The sequence below is a fragment of the Thamnophis elegans genome, chromosome 14 (assembly GCF_009769535.1).
Source record: "Thamnophis elegans isolate rThaEle1 chromosome 14, rThaEle1.pri, whole genome shotgun sequence".
Lineage (NCBI taxonomy): Eukaryota > Metazoa > Chordata > Lepidosauria > Squamata > Colubridae > Thamnophis > Thamnophis elegans.
In genome coordinates, this window is record NC_045554.1 from 35281280 (window position 1) to 35301517 (window position 20238).

Sequence of the window (20238 nt, forward strand, 5' to 3'; positions counted from 1 at the left end):
ATATAAATGTTTTTAAACTAGAAATTGGGTTGCTTTCACTATTCTTCCACTCACTATGGGTTGCTTTAATAGTGGTCTGCTACCCGCATTCTAAGACATATCTAAACTACAGTGTTGCAATTCAGTTCAGACATTATGCTAAGCCCTAATGGATAGAATTGGCTTATCTAGCTGGCAAAATTCAAATGATATCATTGTTTCAATTTGAATTTGTGTACTATGCACACTTGTGTATTATACACACACATGCAATTCAGAAAATCTGATTTTAATATCTGAATCAAGCTGTTATCATTTGAAATGAATCTGCAAAGGGAACTGTGCTGATCAGAGGCCATCTGAATTATCCAGCATTGGTTTTGGAGACATTCAATACAAATATTAGAACTAACTTATTGATCCAAATTTAGAAAAAAAAATAGAGATCATAAAAAACATTTAATCTGAATCTCCAGGCTGGAGCTTCACACAGTCTTAAAAACAACTTGATTCCGGATTAACAAAGAAGTTACATTGTGGATTAGTAAAATGGGTAAAACTGGCCATTGTGTGTTCATGAAGTGGATATATTATATTTGTATACATGTGCATATCACATTTTGTTCTTTTCGCTATTGAATTGTTCTCCCTCCACTCTGAGAATAAGTGAAGGTTTTTTAAGAAGTCTAACAAAATAGTTAAGCAGGATGTTAGGACCCATGGGATGCCAGTATTCCAGATTTTAAACACTTCACACACACCCCAATACATTATGAATCAATATTCATCTCCTTAGGTGATTAAAACAGGCAAAATTTGTAATTAATGTCAGTGAGGCATAAATGCAGGTGGCATCATTTTTGTCTCAAGTGACAGACCTCCTGATAGTCCTTGAAAAGGAAAGCAGTTTTACAAATGGCAGCTCCAAAGTGCATATCTTTCTTTTTCTGATCCAACCATCCTGATTCTGTATAATGAGCCATGGTGGCACAGTGGTTAGAGTGCAGTGCTGCAGGCTACTACTGCCGACTGCTGGCTGCCTGTAATTTGGATCTCATCGGCTCAAGGTTGACTCAGCCTTCCATCCTTCTGACGTGGGTAAAATGAGGACCCAAATTGTTGGGGGCAATATGCTCTATAAACCGCTTAGAGAGGGCTGTAAAGCACTGTAAAGCAGTATATAAGTCTAAGTGCTATTGCTAAGTAGGCCTACACAAAACTTCAGATGCCCACTGTTTTGAGAGACAGGGTCTGTTTGCTTTGAATGTAGATCAAATGAAATTCTCAGGAACCTTCTAAAGATCTGGAATTCCTTTAATTAAGGACCTGGAATCTAAGTTGAAGGTCATATTATTTCCTAGCAAATATCTTTCTAGGTTGCATTCATTGTTTTGAAAAATATAAATATCTGGCTGAAGAAGTGAAAGATGCATCATCCTTCCCTATCCTCATAATTTCAAATTTCATCCAAGAAAATTAGATTTCAAGTTTTTGCATATCCATATCTTTGAAAAGAACTAGAAATATTCTAGCTTCACTTGCTCAAACTTCAATCTCCCTATGGAAGGGTGTCAGTGATTTCTTTATTATATATACATTTATATAGTTTCCAGGTTTAGTGTGGCCAGCCCGCCATGTTTTTATGGCAGATGCATTTTATGAAATGGGTTGTGAGAAAGTCAAGAGGGTGAGCCACAGCCTGGACAATGTTCTGATAAGAGACATCTAAGTCCAAAGGAATGAGGATGGAGAAAGCATCTCAGAATCATCCCTCCCTTTGTCCTCTGGGACATAAAGGTTGGGGAGAAAGGAAAGACTCTCAAACTTGCAAGATTCTGTCACTGTATTCTTACAATAAAGTTAGTATTACTTCTGGTTTGGTTTCTGGATTACATAAAGATCTCTTTCTCTTTTCCTCTCTCTCCTGCAATGGATTTTTAAAACATCTCCATTCCATTACATTTTGCTGACTTTGGTCCATTCCTATCTAAAGATGAATCCATACTTTTTTGAGGACTTCTCAGAAGTTCAAATCTTAACTCTTTGCTTATGAACTTGCTTCAGGACTGCAGTTCCAAATAAAGAGCTGGGAAATGGATTTAATTTAACCTTATAAATTAAAAGTCAGCACCATAAGAAAAAACCAGCAAGAAATTATCATTTTAAGCAAGCCAATAACTCATATTCCCTCCTCACTTTGGGGAGGAGATTAATGGGCAAATAAGTATTTTAGGATGTCCTGAATCTTTATTATTATTATTGATTATTATTGGAATTTTTAACTGAGCAAAAACAATACAAATTTAAAGAGAAAGTAAAAAGAGTACATAAACATAAATAAGAAAAAAAAGAAAATCTTCTTTAATACCATTATAAATGCATTTAAATTTTATCCTCTCTCTAAGATTACATCATAACTTTTTTCCATATTCTATTCCTTCTAATTGTCAAACTCATAAATCACAAGTTCAGTTTTTTCAGTTTTCAGCAAAAAGTCCATAAGTGTTTCCAGGCACTGACAAATGTAGTTATTGTCTTTTCCTTAATCAAGCAAGTCATTTTTGCCATCTCTGCAAATTTTGTCATCTCACCCTCCATTGTGGGTATTTGAGAGTCTTTCCATTTTTTGTGCATATAATTATCTCGCTGCAATTACCATGTACAAAAACAATCTTCCACAGATCTTTTCTAATTGTCTATCCATCAGTCTCAACAAAAAAGTTGTTTCAGTTGAATATTATTTATTTTAAAAGTATCATTGTGTATATTTGAATCCAAAATTTCCTAGCTTTTCTACACATCCATTAGCCGTGACAAAAATACCCTTCATGTTTTCTAATTTTCCAATATAATTTGGAAGTTCCTTTATACATTCCAGAAAGTTTTTCGTGTATTATCTACCAACAATAGATAGATAGATAGATAGATAGATAGATAGATAGATAGATAGATAGATAGATAGATAGGATTGGATTTATTACATTTATATGCTGCTCTTTTCCCCGAAGGGGACTCAGGGCGGCTCACAATTCAATCAGGGAAGGGGGGTACAGACAGGGAATAAAAAAGACAAACATAACAATACATAATTTAAAAGCACACGACAGCCATACCATTCGAGGAGGGGGGCAACAGCTCTTTAGCCCCAGGCCTGTTGGAACAGCCAGGTTTTAAGGGCTATGCGGAAGGCCTGGAGGGTGGTGAGGGCTCGAATCTCCACGGGGAGCTCGTTCCAGAGGGTCGGAGCAGCCACAGAGAAGGCTCTCCTCCGGGTAGTCGCCAGTTAGCATTGGCCGGCGGATGGAATTCTGAGGAGGCCTAATCTGTGGGATCTAATCGGTCTATTGGAAGTAATTGGAGGTAAGATAGATAGATAGATAGATAGATAGATAGATAGATAGATAGATAGATAGATAGATAGATAGATAGATAGATACATACAAGTTAAGCACCAGGGAAATCAGGAGATTTAGGCAGTTCAAATGAGCATAAATATTTATTGCAAGCTTCTGCTGTCTACAACAGTGGCCCCCCAACCTTTTGGGTGCCACAGACCAGTTCCATGGAGAGCTTTTTCTCAATGACTTGTGTGTGTATGTTTCATGCACTGCCTGTATCCCGCATGTGCACAGATGGGGCTTCACTTGCTTGCACAGCCTGGTTCCTGGCAGGCCATGTACTGTGCCGGTTGATGGATTGAGGGTTGGGGAATCCTTCTCTACAAGAATCTGAACTACTAACCATCAAAGAAAATTAGCAGGAGTTAAGAAAGGAGTTCAAGATGGGCTTGACTTAGATCTCTTTTGGGCATGCAGAGACTCATGACTGATAACATATTTGACGCCTCCTTCAGGCTCATCTCCTATAATACACTAATACACTAACACACACACACACACACAAAAAAAAAACCACACACACACAGACACACACACACACATATATATACATACATACATACACACACACACACACACATACATGCATACTTTTAAATTATATCATAATGAGAACTTGTCACATATTTCCCCAGTTGATCAGTTTGTATATTATAACCAAAATTCTTAATCTGTTTTACTATACATTCTTCAATTTTTCAAATGTTCTGATTCTTAAGATACTTTATTCACTTTGAAAGCTTTTTCCCCTTCTCTCCAACCCTCCCAAAATGTAAACTATTCCCTCATTATACCACCATAATCCTCAACTTGCCCTCAAGCCAATGCAGGCTGTGCACTCATGTTTGTGTGCTATGAACTGTGCCACTTTTCTCTCTCTTTCCATGGAGTGGTGCATGAAGAAGCGGGGGGGGGGAGAAGGTTCTTAGCACAAACTTGAACTTTTTCAGGAGCCATTGTAAATGAGGCCAAGGACAACAGGTCTCAAGTCATCCTGGTAAGACTGCAACTGTCCGTGGTTAGAGAAAGCAAGAAGCCTGTACAAGTCCCTGGGAAGTATGGTAATTTGGGGTACTTTTCAATCCTTCAACTCAACATGATGTCATGCTCACATTGACTCTCACCAGCTTAAGCCAACAGACACTGAGAACAGCTGGTTAGCATCTTCTGAAAGGCTGTTATGACATTAAACTTTACTCCTCAGAGGGATTTCATCCATTGGTCACTTCCTAGCTAGCATTTTCTTCCCCAGTTTATGCACAGTGTGAGAGTACAATCTATTCACCAAAGAACAAGGGTGATTTATTTTTCACAATACCTCTTATACACTCATGCAGTGCCATCAGTAAGAGGTTCTGAAAAGCTTTTCAACTGAGACTGTAAAAACAACCCTCCCTCTCTGATTATAACCAGATTAAATCAGCAAAAAAAAATGCCATTAATCCAGGTTCAGATGCTTGCTGTTTCTAAACGGATCTGGCAGTTTGCCAAACAAACTGTCATAAACACTACCCTTTAATATTGTTTCAAATTGCTTGTGAGCAATGCGTGTGTGTGGGGGGGGGGTTCTGTCTCCCTCCTCATTTCTTTTTCTGTCATTGTCTTTATTCTTTTTCCTAAGAACTTCGGCTAGCATAAAATTAAAAGGGGAGGAACACGAAGAGGAGGAAGGAGCTGGGCCCATGGTGCAGATTTAGAAGACAAATTGCAGTCAACGATTGCCATGTCCCACCTCCGATGCATTTGTTAGTCCATATGGAAAGAAGAGAATGACAGATTGAGGCTTGGTATGTTTACCAAATAGCTATTTTCAAAGGCCCTTTAGTAAGGACAGGAATTCCCTTCTGCCTCCGAATAGCTTGATGTATAATGCATAAGGTGATGGGGAAAAAGAAGAATCTACAACTTCATAAGAGCAGCTTGGCTTTTATCAGAGATGTGGGGAGGAGAAGGGGGCAGAAATCATGATGTGATATTCTTCTATCACATTATTTTCCTAATACAATTTCCCTGGAAATTGAAAAGCATTGGTATGAAGGAATGTTGTTGCCAAGACCTATACGTGCTTTGCACTTATTCATGATATAACCCACATTCTACAAAACCTATTCCTACCACTTTATAATGCCTTGCTAAGTCCTCACTTTACAATATTGCATCCAGTTTTGGTCACCACAATATAAAAAGATGTTGAGACTCTCAAAAGCATGCAGAGAAAAGCAACAAAGATGATTAACGAGCTTCAGGCTAAAACATATGAAGAACAGTTGCAGGAATTGGGTACCTCTAGTTTAATGAAAAGAAGGACTGGGGTACCATGATATTAGTGCTCTGATGTTTGTCCATCATGTTCAAAGAGGACCTTGACATCCAACAGGTTGTGGGCTGTCCACGATGTGTCTGCGAGTGGTTGGTAAGGCCTATATGGGCACGAAATGTTCTGCCACATGTCAGGTAGACATGTGTGGGCATCCTTGTTGCAGCATTTGCAGCTCTGGCTTTGTGGAGTGCTCACTTCTCTTGTGCTGTGGTTGTTCTTCTGTCCTCAGATGTCTGGCAGCCTTGGTGGATCAGCGTGCGCCATTAGTGCTCTAATATCTAAGGATGTGTGTTGTGGCTCGGCAGGAGCCTTTGGAGCTGCTATCAGACTCTGACAGCGAGGGGCCCTATGAGTCAGGCCTGGAGGAGGCAGAGGGACAGGGACAGGGTTCTGACTCTGAGCAGGGCTCAGAGAGACTAGTTGGTCCCCAAGTAATGACTGAGCCTTGGATCAGTGAGAGAGGCTGACACAGAAACCTCCTGTGAGTTGTTTCGGGATGCACGCAGGAGAAGGGCTGACCGACGTAAAGAACAATTGAAGACTCACAGGAGATGATAACGAGCAGCTGTTGCTCATTAGGATCTCCTTCTGCAGATAAAAGACTGATGGTGCCACGCCCTGGTTGCAGAAGTCAACGTTCCGTTTCTGTTCTAGTCAATGTTCTCTGTTCGTGTGCAATCATCGAGAAAAGCACTTGGATAAGTGACTTGATTTATATACTCCTGGCGCAGTGGTTAGGGTGCAGTACTGCAGGCCACTTCAGCTGACTGCTATCTGCAGTTCGGCGGTTCAAATCTCACCGGCTCAAGATTGACTCAGCCTTCCATCCTTCCAAGCTGGGTGAAATGAGGACCCGGATTGTTGGGGGCAATATGCTGACTCTGTAAACCGCTTAGAGAGGGCTGAAAGCCCTATGAAGCGGTATATAAGTCTAACTGCTATTGCTATTGCTATTTTCCATCAAGAAAAGCACTTGGATAAGTGACTTGATTTATATAATCCTGTTTTGTAGCAGTTTATGAGTTAGGACTTTTGTCAGAGCATTTATCTGTGTTTATTTTGGGGCTCGCAGCCAGCAAGAGCCGGGACTGATAAAAACATTCCTTTGAACGTTCTGTTTGGCTTTCGTTTCTGAACGGACAACGTGGGGGTCAGAACAGGGTGTCACAAAGAAGAGGAGACCAACCTATTATCCAAAGCACCTGAAGGCAGGAAAAGAAGCAATGGATGGAAACTAATCAAGCAGAGAACCAACCTAGAACTAAGGACAGTTAGAGCAATTCATCAGTGGAACTGCTTGCCTCCAGAAGTTGTGAATGCTCCAACACTGGAAGTCTTTAACAAGATGTTGGAAGCTTTAAAGAAGGGACTGGAGAGCCATTTGTCTGAAACAGTATAGGTTTTCCTGCTTAAGCAGGGAGCTAGACTAGAAGACCCCAAGGTCCCTTCCAACGCTGATATTCTGTTATACTGAGATGATTGCAGGATGTTGAATTCTTTGTCTCTCTGCGGTTAACAGCACAAATAGCCATCAGGGGAAACTACTAGCTGCGTTCAACTATTAGTGGAAGATTCCATCAATGAAGTCAGTACTTTTTAGTCCCTTTAAAAGAACATTGTGCTATGTACGGCAATGAAGTAATTGGACAATAGAACAAAATAGAAGCAGGTAGCAAGAAATAAAGCTTAATCGACTTACAAGGAGATATTCTTTTTCTCAGCTCCCTTTAATTCATTAGTAAAATGAATAAAAATAAAAGGCAGCATGGATCTCTTCCCTTCTCTCCTTTTAATGTGCATTGGCAAATGTTTTTACAAACCATCTCCCCAGCATCTTTGCTGTGATCAAACGTATGGGAGCGTTGTTAAACAGCTGGCTTCATTTTCTCCATTAACAGCGAGAGGAAAAAAAACTTAATTAAAAAATAAGAAACATATTGGAATTCCCTAATGCAATTATCAAGGAAAAATGATTTATTTCAGGTATATATTTTTTCTTTTTTAAAAAAATCTAGGGATTGAGTAGAGAAACAATGGAAACAACATGAAGACTGTCTTATCTGCAGGTTAGCTATTTGGAGATAGCTCCATCAGTCTTTCTTTTGAACGACTGAGTTGAGTCATGCCAAATGATGTACAGAGATGAATCCAAAACAGATTATAAAATGGCCCATTTTTTGCCCTTCCCGAGCCTCTGTGTGGGCCCTGCACTTACTTGCATCCAAAACAGGCCATGTGGGGACTCCTGGGAGGGATGGGTGGAGACATCCAGGAGTGAGATTTGGGGGTTCTCCGAACTGTACAGAATCTTAGCTAGAGATTCTACTGAACCCCAGCAGCCCACCCCACCCCACCCACCCACCCACCTATCCATCCATCCATCCATCCATCCATCCATCCATCCATCCATCCATCCATCCATCTATCTTTCTATCTATATCTTCCATCCATCCATCTATCCATCCATCCATCTTTCTAACTATATCTTCTATCCATCAATCTCTATCTATCTATCTATCTATCTATCTATCTATCTATCTATCTATCTATCTCTTCTATCTTTCTATCTTTCTATCTTTCTATCTTTCTATCTTTCTATCTTTCTATCTTTCTATCTTATCTTTCTATCTTTCTATCTTTCTATCTTTCTATCTATTTATCTTTCTTTCTTTCTATCTATCTATATCTTCTATCCATCAATCTATCTTTCTATCTTTCTATCTTTCTATCTTTCTATCTTTCTATCTTTCTATCTTTCTATCTTTCTATCTTTCTATCTTTCTATCTTTCTATCTTTCTATCTTTCTATCTTTCTATCTTTCTATCTATCTTTCTATCTTTCTATCTTTCTATCTTTCTATCTTTCTATCTTTCTATCTTTCTATCTTTCTATCTTTCATTTATATCTTCTATCCATCAATCTATCTTTCTATCCATCAATCAATCAATCAATCAATCCATCAATCAATAAATCTATCTATCATCTAACTATTTATCTATCTATGATGTGTGTGTGCGCACATGTGTGTGCGTGCATGCATATAGCTACAGAAGTTTATCTCCTAGGCCACAAACAAAAAATATCTGCTTGAACTCTGCATACTGCCTGAAAACTCTCAGGCCCATCTAGTCATCTACCCCAAATTAATGGATTAAAGGAGTGTCTCTGTGTGTGTATTCCAGATGTAATGTAAGGAGATTTTAAGATGGGCACAAACAGTCTATTAATATTTTCTATTCTATACTGGAAGAAAAAAATGAAAAGAATGTGAGGGAAGATAAGAAATTCTTGTTTTCTTGAGGATGAAACTCATCATTAGCATTGGCTTTATGGCATGTTCTACTTTTCTTTGTAGCAATAACTTTTGTCAATAGTTCTCAATGCCACTGAAATGTGAGGAAAATTCATCACAGTGATAAAAATGGGGGAGAACAGAGAACATTATCTAAAGTTGATGTTTTATCTATCAGCAAGGATGTACAGTATGTGAGATCTAATAGAGGAATAGCAAAATAACCTTGAAGAAAAAATGATAGTCAGATTATAAGGACAACATCTTAGCCCTGAAAAAGAGGAGGGTGTGAGAACGATGTTCAAAATTGCCCTGACTTGACTCTCTTTGATATAATAGTGAGGAGAAAGTCTTTCAATTCTATTATTATACTTGCAAGAATAGATTTTCAATCATCCTTGTAGAGCCTGTTTCCTGGCCAGATCTTCCCAGAAGATCTAAAAGACAAGGGCATTAGGAACTGCATCCAAAACTTTCTGGGACCACCTATGACTGAGGCTTCAAAATATATACCTCTGTTTCAAATCATATGGCCTCCAGGGCCTAAAAAATATGAAGTGGAATTGATGGAGACAATAAGCCAAAGAGTGCTACTTCATGCATTGCAAATAATAAACAGAATAGAAAAGAAGAGAAGAGAAGTTGGAAGGGACCTTTGAGGTCTTCTAATCCAACCCCCTGCTCAGGCAGGAAACTCTCTACCACTTCTTAAAAATTTCCAGTGTTGGAGCAACTTCTGGAGGCAAGTTGTTCCACTGATTAATTGTTCTGATAGGAAATTTCTCCTTAGTTCTAGATTGCTTCTCTCCTTGATTAGTTTCCACCCGTTGCTTCTTGTCCTGCCTTCAGGTGCTTTGGAGAATAGCTTGACTCCCTCTTCTTTGTGGCAGCCCCTGAGATATCGGAATACTGCTATCATGTCCCCCTTAGTACTTATTTTCATCAAATTAGTCATACCCAATTCCAGCAACCGTTCTTTATATGTTTTAGCCTCCAGTCCCCCAATCACCTTGATTGCTCTTCTCTATAAGATTTGGAAGTTTGAAAATCTGTGACTTTCAACACAGTCCTCATTAAGCAACTGCTTCATTTAGTGATCACTTGAAGATACAACAGTGATGAAAATGTAGTTTTGCAACCAATCTGTAAAGCAAGCGAAAGATGAACTAAGATGGTAAAACGGTGATGTTTCAGTTAGTGACAAAGTGGTCAGTCTCAATTGTCCTATACAACTACATACATTAGCATTCCAAATTAATTCACAGGAATCTCCCGTTAACTATCCTAGCTAGCCTCTCTGCTTGAAACACTAGAAAATTTCAGCTGGCTAGACTAAAGTACAAGGACCAGTTTGGTGGAGTGCTTAAGGCATCAGGGTAGAAACTAGGAGTGATCTTGAGTTCTAGTTCCACATTAGACACAAAGCCAGCTGAGTGACCTTGATCCAGACCACTGCTGGGATTCAACATTTTTTACTATGATTCTGTGGGTGTGGCTTTGTGGGCGTGGCTTTGTGGGCATGGCAAGAGGAGGATACTGCAAAATCCCCATTCCCTCCCCATCCCGCTAACCTGCTTTCCAGCTCTGTTCTCCTGTTCAGGGCAACAGAAGAAGATCAGCTGGGAGGCAGTGGGGGTGGGGCCAGTCTATTTGAAGGTTCTCCAAACTACTCAAAATTTCCTCTACCGGTTCCCCAGAACCTGTCAAAACTGGCTGAATACCACCTCTGATTCAGACTCACTCTCTCAGCTCTAGGAAGAAAGCAATCTCTTTCTCTCTCTTTCTCTCACTTTCACACACACACATCCAGAAAAAGAGAGGGAAGAAATATCATTCCAATTTTTATAAAAGCTCTCCTCAGTCTTTTTTGAGTCTGTCTAGTTGACCAATGTGGTTATGTATAGCACCTCCAGAAACAATGAAAGCCATAAAACTGCATCATCCCCTGTAGTTAAAAAACAAAAACAAAATCCTAATATCAGCCTCCGTGATCAAAGTCGAGGTCATAAAAATGACACACTTGAGAAATAGATAGCTATGAGAAAATGACCCTTAGATATGTTTACACCAAATCTTCCAGCAAACATGTGATAAAGAATGAAAGAGGAATTCAGTTTTCCTAGATTGAGTCCTGCAGGGAGTGTGAGCTTGATGACTGCCAAGGATTTTCTTGTTGAACAAATGGATAAGCTATGTCAAAGTCACCTGATAAGCATCAGAAGAAGGAAGCAACAAGAAAAGAAAGTGTTGGAACGTGTGGGTGGGGGGGGTATGGTGGGGAGGAAGGAAGGAATATACACAGATTTTATAAAGTTCAATTCCCCTAAAGATCATTAAAAATTATGGGATGTATTTAGTAATCTGAAATGAACATTTTATTCTACAAAACACCTTATTCTACAAAAATTTAAAATTGCCTTTTTAAAAAATTGCTTTATCATTTTGGTGTCTTCTAACAGGACAGCATGAAGATAATACTAATATACTATCATGCTAACCCTGAGAGTTAGTGTCAATGTCAAATCCAGAAGCTGAAGCTGAAGCAGTTCTACCAAACTGATCTTAGTAGGTTTGACGATCATCAGGAAGGCTCTCTTAAAATACTAGATAGAAGTGAGAAATCGTATATTTTATACTACTAGTGACATCACTGTAAATTCAAGCAATGAACTCACAGCCATTTCAACTCTGTACTTCAGAAATTAATCTTATACGATCCATTAGTCTTCCCGCTTAACAATCTGTCCAATCTACAGAGATAAACACACAGATTGTGGTAACATCTCATCAGAAGATAAAGTAAATTAAATTCTCATTCATCTAAATTTTGGCTTTAATTTTTCACAGACAAGCAGACAAACAAACAGACTCAAGATGAAGTCAGACTCTGCAATTATATTCCCTCAGCTGGCTCAGTTAAATGGTCAAAGTTTAAAATCCACAAGAGTTAACTTTTTTTCTCCCAAACTGTGAAGGGACACAGCAGTTGTGCAAATCAGTTGAGAAGTTGTTACTCAAGGCAAAGGAAAAGAAGAAAATTAGTTTAGCTCGAAGGGTTACCAGCTAATCTTACAATATGGCATTTCACAGGCTAAAATATTTATTGCAGCACAAACTCCCAACAGGGGTCTTTAATGTGCAACAAGTACTCTGTTTCTCCCGAGATAGATTAACACAGTGGCGCTTTTAGAACTAAAGATAAACGAAGAGGGGACATCCAGCACACATAGAAACACTTCCCCTAAAAATTAGAGCATAGAATCATAGGTCTAGCAGGAGCCTTGGAGTCTTCTAGTCCACCCCTGTTCAAGTCAGGAGCATCCTAATCAAATGGTTGTCCAATCCAGTCTTGAAAACTTCCAGTAATGGACCACCCATAACACTGGTAGGCAAGCTACTCCATTGATTGTTCTATCAGGAAATTTCTTCTTAGTTCTGGGTTGGATCTCTCTTTAATAGAATAGAATAGAATTCTTTATTGGCCAAGTGTAATTGGACACACAAGGAATTTGTCTTTGGTGCATATGTTATTAGTGTACATAAAGAAAAATAAAATAGAATAACTCATCAAGAAGTATATACAACACTTAGTGAAGTCACTCAGGAAATGAGGGGAGCCGAATGTCAACTTGCAAAGCAATCATGATCTGCTCTCGAGTTGCCATGGACAGGAAGCAGGGAGAACTGATGTAGCAGTCCAGCAGCCATGGTCAGAAGCACAATTCCATACATTCCTTTCTGAAGGAGGGATCTCAGATTACCGGAGCTAGCCTGAAAGGTATGGGTTTTACAGCCCACGAAAGTGCCTCTTTGGACAATGTGATAAAAGAAAACTCTGGGAGGAGAGGGAAACAGGGTAACAGTTGAACCATAAATCACATGATGCTCCTAATAAATAACTGGATTTATTTTGAAATTTGGCTTGAGGCTCATGAGTTAATTAGGGCATCTGTTAGAACTCTGACAAATCACAGGGATCTCCCACCCTTTACTACTTCTTCTGCCCCCAGGTGCTTTGAAGAACAAGTTGATTCCCTTTTCTCTCTGACAGCTCAACTACTAGACAACAGTGGTCATGTCATCTCTAAATCTTCTCTTTGATAGGATATCTAGTTTCCTCAACAATTTGGGACAACCATATGTTGGATGCCTGAGAATCTCCATAGACACTCAAGACTTCGTATTGTTCAAGGCAAAGTATATAAATGATGCTTTTTGGATAGACTGTTGGAGAGACATCATACTATTTTGATGCACAAGGCTCAAAATCCCTCAAGCATTTCTCCCCATTCTTAAGAAATTATCTCAAATAATATCAAATATCTAATAAATTGTGATCATTTCATAACATTATATAATAAGAATAATAAATCTATTGCCTGAGATGGTTGCTTCACCCCGGGCAGGGATGGATGGCTGTTAAGAAATAATTGATTGCAAATATACAATAAAATTCTTGCCTTGAGCAAAAGTAATGGCCAAATTTGAAACTCATAGACAAAATCAATGCCTCATGCATGTCAAAGACCTTGGAGTGCAACCCCAGTTACTAAGGTTGCAGGAACAGAAATAGTTAAGAAAAAGGATCTAAAAAGTCCTTATGAAAGAATTCTTATGTACTAATCTATAAAGACAGTTCAAGAAATTCATGAGAGGTCACTGTGACTGTGCAAAAGTGCTTTTAATAAAAAGGGAAAGGGAAAAAGGCACCTGTATGGGGGAAAGAAGATAAAAGATCAAGGAAAAAATTGAAACTATAATAGCATAAAGAGTTTGGTTTTAGGGTCTAGCAAAATATTATCTTGCATTATTTTCTACTCATGACTCAAGATGATGGAAAAATTTGTTACTGAATTTATTTTCAGATGAGAACATTATTTCAGTTATTTTCTCATGGCCAGAAAGCATTTTTTTTTTTTTGCATAGGTGCAGTTATGTACAAAGTAGACAAGAGTTATGTGCATATAAATGTTCATTCTTTCACTTACAGACTCAATTCTGCAGCCCTATGCAGCCTTCGTGGCTGCCCATATTTCATAAGTCATAAAGGAAAATGCAGGAGAGAATTTCTCCCACATTACAGTGGAAATAGAAGGTTTACACATCCCTGTTCAATTGCCAGATTTTTTGAGATGTAAAAAAATCCACATTCGTCTAGTTGTTTTATTGTTAGCTTTCCTAACAAACAAACAACTGCAAAAAAAAAAAAAAACCAATTACTACTGACCTGCCTTCCATTGAGGACCTGTGTACTGCACGAGTCAAAAAGAGGGCCGTGAAAATATTTACAGACCCCTCGCATCCTGGACATAAATTGTTTTAACTCCTACCTCAAAATGACACTATAGGGCACTGCACACCAGAACAACTAGACACAAGGACATTTTTTCCCAAACGCCATCACTCTGCTAAACAAATAATTCCCTCACCACTGTCAAACTATTCACTAAGTCTGCATTACTATTACTATTAATCTTCTCATCGTTCCTATCACCCATCTCCTCCCGCTTATGACTGCGGGACTGTTACTTTGTTGCTTGTATCCTTGCAATTTATATTGATATTGATAGTTTTCTGATTGCTTATTTGTACCCTATGACTATTATTAAGTGTTGTATCTTATTATTCTTGATGAATGTTGTTTTTGTGTACACTGAGAGCATCTGCACCAAAGACGAATTCCTTGTGTGTCCAATCACACTTGGCCAATAGAGAATAAAGAATTCTATTCTTTACATTGATCATAAGATCTGGTTTTACTGGTCACTTTCTTTCTTGGAGACTTCCTAACTTGGAGGTCTGCATTGTGTCCCAAAAGTGGTCCTTGGTTTCTTCTGCATAACTCTACCTGCTTGGATGAATATCACAAGATTTAGCTTGAAATATAAATGCACCAGCCTGATTCAAGCCACTTGCAGAGCTGTTCAATAAAAAGTTTATCCTTCATTAAATATGCATATCCAAACACTTGTAGCTGCACCATTTACGGGCACCACAAACTGTTAAACAGAAAATAATACAGGATTTGCTCACCGAAAGTTTCCTTTTTTTCCATTTCCACAATCAATCAGTGTGTGGATGAATGAACTGGAAGAAAATAAACATAAGCCAAGAGAATGGAAGAATTCAGGTCAAGGAAATAAAAGAACATGTCAGAGGCTATCTAGCATACTTCAGTGAACTCAAGTCAAGTAAACCCAGAGACTCTGAAAGACCAGCTTGTAAAAGGAGATCAGAGCTTTTGTATTTGTTTTTCATAGGCAACAGATGAGACCCAGAAAAAGCTGAACACTTGAAAAGATCAAGTCTCATTATTTTAAGAAGACAGAATTGCTCTTTGCTGACCTCCAGTGACATTCCTCAGTGGGTGCTTTCTCAAGCTGGTTAGAAACCCACTGTCTTCAAATACTTGAAGCTGACAGATGCTCAATCTTCTCAAAGGACTAGGCAATAATATCCCACCAGCTCCACTGCAATTTTCTTCTTGCCTTACCAATTCAAAATTTGCTGAATGCAGGAGAGGAGGAGCCTGAGCTGGAAGATGGCGTTAAACATGTAATCAGTTTGGAATCTTTGGACTCACACAAAAGACCCAAGTCCAGCTCTCCACGTTGACCCTCATCTAGTGCCAATTGAGCTTTGACCATTAGTTGACTAGATTGCTGCAAATAGGTAGCATTAATAAAGTCTTCAGTGCTTTGAACTCAGTGAACGTTCGTGGTTCTTTGCTGATGACACTGAAGTTCAATCTAGACCCTGTTGGAAGTATATCTAATAGCCCCTTGATTGCATCTGTTCCACTATGAACTCCTCAAAGTAAGCAGGGTGTACCTTTTTAGCAGAGACATCTTTTGGTTGAAAAAACAAATCATCCTGATTCAGTTCCTGACATCACCAAGGAATAGGCAGGAAAGAGTTCTGTCCAAAACCTTGGTTGAGCAAGCTAATAGCAAAGCAGTTGCTTATGTTTCACTCTATAGCAGGAGTCAAATTCAGCAGGTTCTGACAGGTTCTGGAGAATTGATAGCGGAAATTTTGAGTGTTTCGGAGAACTAGCACATACCACCTCTGGCTGACCCCGGGGTGGGGTGAGAATGGGGATTTTTCAATATCCTTCCCCCAGGAGTGGGGAGGGAATGGGGATTTTGCAGTATCCTTCCCCTGCCATGCCCACCAAGCCACACCCACATAACCGGTAGTAAAAAAGTTTGAATTTCACCACTGCTATATAGGTATATGACACATAAACCTATAGAATAAGCACTGACATATTCTTGGCCATGTGCTTTATTATTATTATTTTCAAAACAAAGTATTAGCCTAGAAATCACCGTGTTAAAGCTGTTTCATATGCAGCATTATTCATCTCTTACTATGTTCTAAAGGTCTCCATTTTGAACATAATAGCCAAGAATGATGATTGATAGATGAGGATGTTGTCTTTTCCAGAACCTGTATTAATGTAGTCTTGATCTGTAAATGCCATTGTTCTATGCTAAGGCTGGCAATCATTTTTGAGGTGAGTGGACACCTGGGTGGGAGTTTCACATTTAAAAAATACCTGCAGCAGTGAACCTTGCTGGATTCCAAACATTTACCAAAAGATGGTTTCTTGTCACCCTCTTTTGATTTCCAAGACCTTCTCCAACATCCACTTTATTCCAGTGGTGGGTTTCAAAAATTGTTGGAACCTACTCTGTGGGTGTGGCCTCCTTTGTGAGAGTGGCTTGCCGCCCATGTGACCAGATATGAAATTATGAATTAGTACTTAGGTTGGTCCAAGTAACTATTCAGAAACTCTGGCATTGAAGCATGCAAGTCTTAAAGCTGTCAGGTTACAAGATCCTTGCCAGTGGTGGGTTTCAAAAAATTTTGGAACTTCTTCTGTAGGTGTGGCCTGCTTTCCGGGTCAACTGGTGGAACCTCTTCTAACTGGTTCGGTAGATTTGACGAACCGGTTCTACTGAATAGGTGCAAACTGGTAGAAACCCACCTCTGCTTTATTCTCTTCTGAAAAGGGACAGGCACACTTCCAAATATTGCTCAGGGCTTAGCCACTCTACATTTTTATTTAAGAGGCACGGAACTGCAGGGACTCTAGAACCTACGTATGCTATTCTTCCTATCAGGGTTCTATAGATTTCCTTATTATGATTCTGCTCAGATCATAAATTTCTTGAGCAAAAAAAAAATAACAATCATGGCAAATCCTTTAATTACGATGGGTTTAAGCGATATCAACTCCAAATTAGAAAGCTCTGGAAAAAAACTCATGTTTCTTCATTCTAACAATAATTACTTGGCACTGACGTCTCTAATAAGCTAGTTGAACAAATCAAGACACCTAATAAAGAATCAGAGGGTTGATCAGTCTACCTTGGCATTGCAGATACTGGATGATACCTTCTCCTCAGGTTGCAATCCAAGCCCTAGCTGGAAATGCCAGAAACTGGATTGCTGCTACAGAAATAACATGCTCCGGCAGTTGACAGATGCAAGCCAAAAAGAGTTTTGATTGTTTTTTCTCTTGCTGAAATTCTCTAAGAGATGCAAGGGACTTCTTCTTTCCAACAACACAGTGTTTGGAATCTAATAGGTGTGCTCTTATCTATCTGAACACCTTTCACCAAAAACGTGTATCTCTGATCAGTGGTGGGATTCAGCCAGCCCGCACCTGTCTGGGAGAACTGGTTGTTAACATTCTAAGCAGTTCCGAGAACCGGTTGTTGGAAGAAATCTTATTTTGTTGTTTTCCACTTTACAGGGCTAATCCTGTAAGGAAGGCAGGAAGGAAACATTCTGGTGTTGTTTCTAGCCTCATGTTTATTGCCCTGCTTACAGAAACTGCCTCTCCAGTTTTACCCTTATGACATTGTAACAGCTAAGGCGAAGCGCCCATCAACCTAAGTGACATTGAGTTGGCCATGCCCACACAGTCACATAACCACCGAGCCATGCCTACCCAGCTGGTCATTAGGGCAGAGAACCAGTTGTTAACTTATTTGAATCCCACCACTGTCTCTGACCAGATCTGTGAAGACTTAGAAGAATCAAATCAGAAGCAAACAGCCTGAAATCAGATATGTACATCACAATAACTAGGCAAGATGCCAGTCATCTTGTCTCAATCCATTTGAGAGCACAGGCAGGAAAAGGAGACATGAGACTTTAACTGGGGGACATTTACTGTCTCTATGGGTCTATGGTGAATAGCTGGCAGTTATCTGGTTTTCTGCTTTAATAATCCCTGCCATGATGTAACAGAAGCTATGTACATTAGGAAGCAGAAAACAACATCAAAGCAGCATAAAACTATTACCATACATTCTGCCATCACTCCATGCGCTGCTTCTGATCATCTGTGACATCTGCCAAATACACTGGGAAAATATGTCCCATCCTTTTTTAATGCTACTTCACCCCCTCTTGCATTAGAAAATATTACATTAGGGGTTGAAATGAAAGCATCTAACAAAGAATCAGCAACACATCCAACAGCAAGAGATGTATTATTTACACATGAGTTGCAGCCTAAATCTGAAAATGCAATTCACAGATAATTTTAATATCTCATCTGCAAGGAATTAACATAATTTGCCTGTTTGTGTGTGTGTGTGTGTGTGTGTGTGTGTGTTTAGCCCATCATGTCTGATACAAGATCGATTCTGTTAGATATGCTGCAATGTTTGGAGCATGTTTGCAGGGGCTTTGCTGAATATTGCTTGGTTTACTGTTGATAACCTTAAATATGAAAATCCAATTAGATGTCATGAATGTTATATGAAGTTCCTCATATTCATGTCATAAAGGCCTCTTGATATTTTTCATAAACATCATATAATCACTCTGGAACTTTGTAGCCTTGATTGAAGAAATGCAGAGGGGTTTTTTTCTTTTTTTTTTTCTTTTTTGGCACACCCAACTTCTTAAACTTTAGCTTCATTTGGTCCTGCAGAAATGTTGCTAAATATTAAACTATCCATGTGAACCAGTGGCAACAATTTCCAAACTGGAAAGTACTAAATTCTTTCTATCTCCTACAAAGTGGATCGAGATGAAAAGTGTTTCTTTTTTGCTTTTTCCACTCTTATATTTTTCCTCCCTTTAAAATGTGTAATTCATGCAAAATTGCAGGTTCTATTGCTCCAATCAAACATTTAGTAAATAAACAAGCAGAAGCCATTCTTTGGTGTCTCCAACATGTCTGGTACTAAAGAATTCTGAACAAAAGCATAAAGCGCTATGTTGCTAAACTAGATTTGTCTGTTATATTTTCTTCTGCAAATTTCTCTGATTGCAAAGACTTTTGTGAATTGTGATGACATTTCTTCAAGAAATGAACCTTTTCCCCAACCCAGAAATTGCCCAGAAGAATTATTAGAAAAATGTTTTTTTTTCTCCAAGTGCTCAAGGCAATGTACATAACTCTCCTCTTTTGTCCCACCCCAGCATCCTATGACTTAGTTGGGCTGAATGAGAGTAAATCAGGACATGAGTGCCTAGGGGTGAAACTAGACTTCAATCCTACACTGCCACTTTTATACCTTCTACACTGGCTGTAAACACCCTCTGGTACCATCATGGTATCCACCTTCTGGTACCAAAACCAGTAAACCAATATAATTCTCTCTCCCCTCCCCCCAGGGATACAGTGGCTCAGTGGCTAAGATGCTGAGGCTTTTGATCAAAAGGTTGGCAGTTCAGTAGTTCGAATCCCTAGCGCCTCATAACAGAGTGAGCTCCCATTACTTGTCCCAGCATCTGCCAATCTAGCAGTTTGAAAGCATGTAAAAATGCAACTAGAAAAATAGGGACCACTTTGGTGGGAAGGTAACAGCATTCCATGTGCCTTCGGGCTTTAGTCATGCTGGCCACATAACCAAGGAGACGTCTTCGGACAGTGCTGGCTCTTTGGCTTTTAAACAAAGATGAGCACCGCCCCCTAGAGTCGGGAATGACTAGTATATATGTCCGAGGGGAACCTTTACCTTCAGAGTTTCCAAAAACAATGACACATACTTTGAAACTGATGGTGAGTGATATTTTTCTACTATTACTTTAAAATTCAGATGCCATAAAAATAAACAACGAATGGGAATTAACCAAGGAGAGAAGCAACCTAGAACTAAGGAAACATTTCCTATTGAAGAGAACAATTAACCAGTGGAAGAGCTTGCCTTCGGAAGTTGTGGGTGTTCCATCACTGGAGGCTTTTAAGAAGAGCCTGGACAACCACTTGTCTGGAATG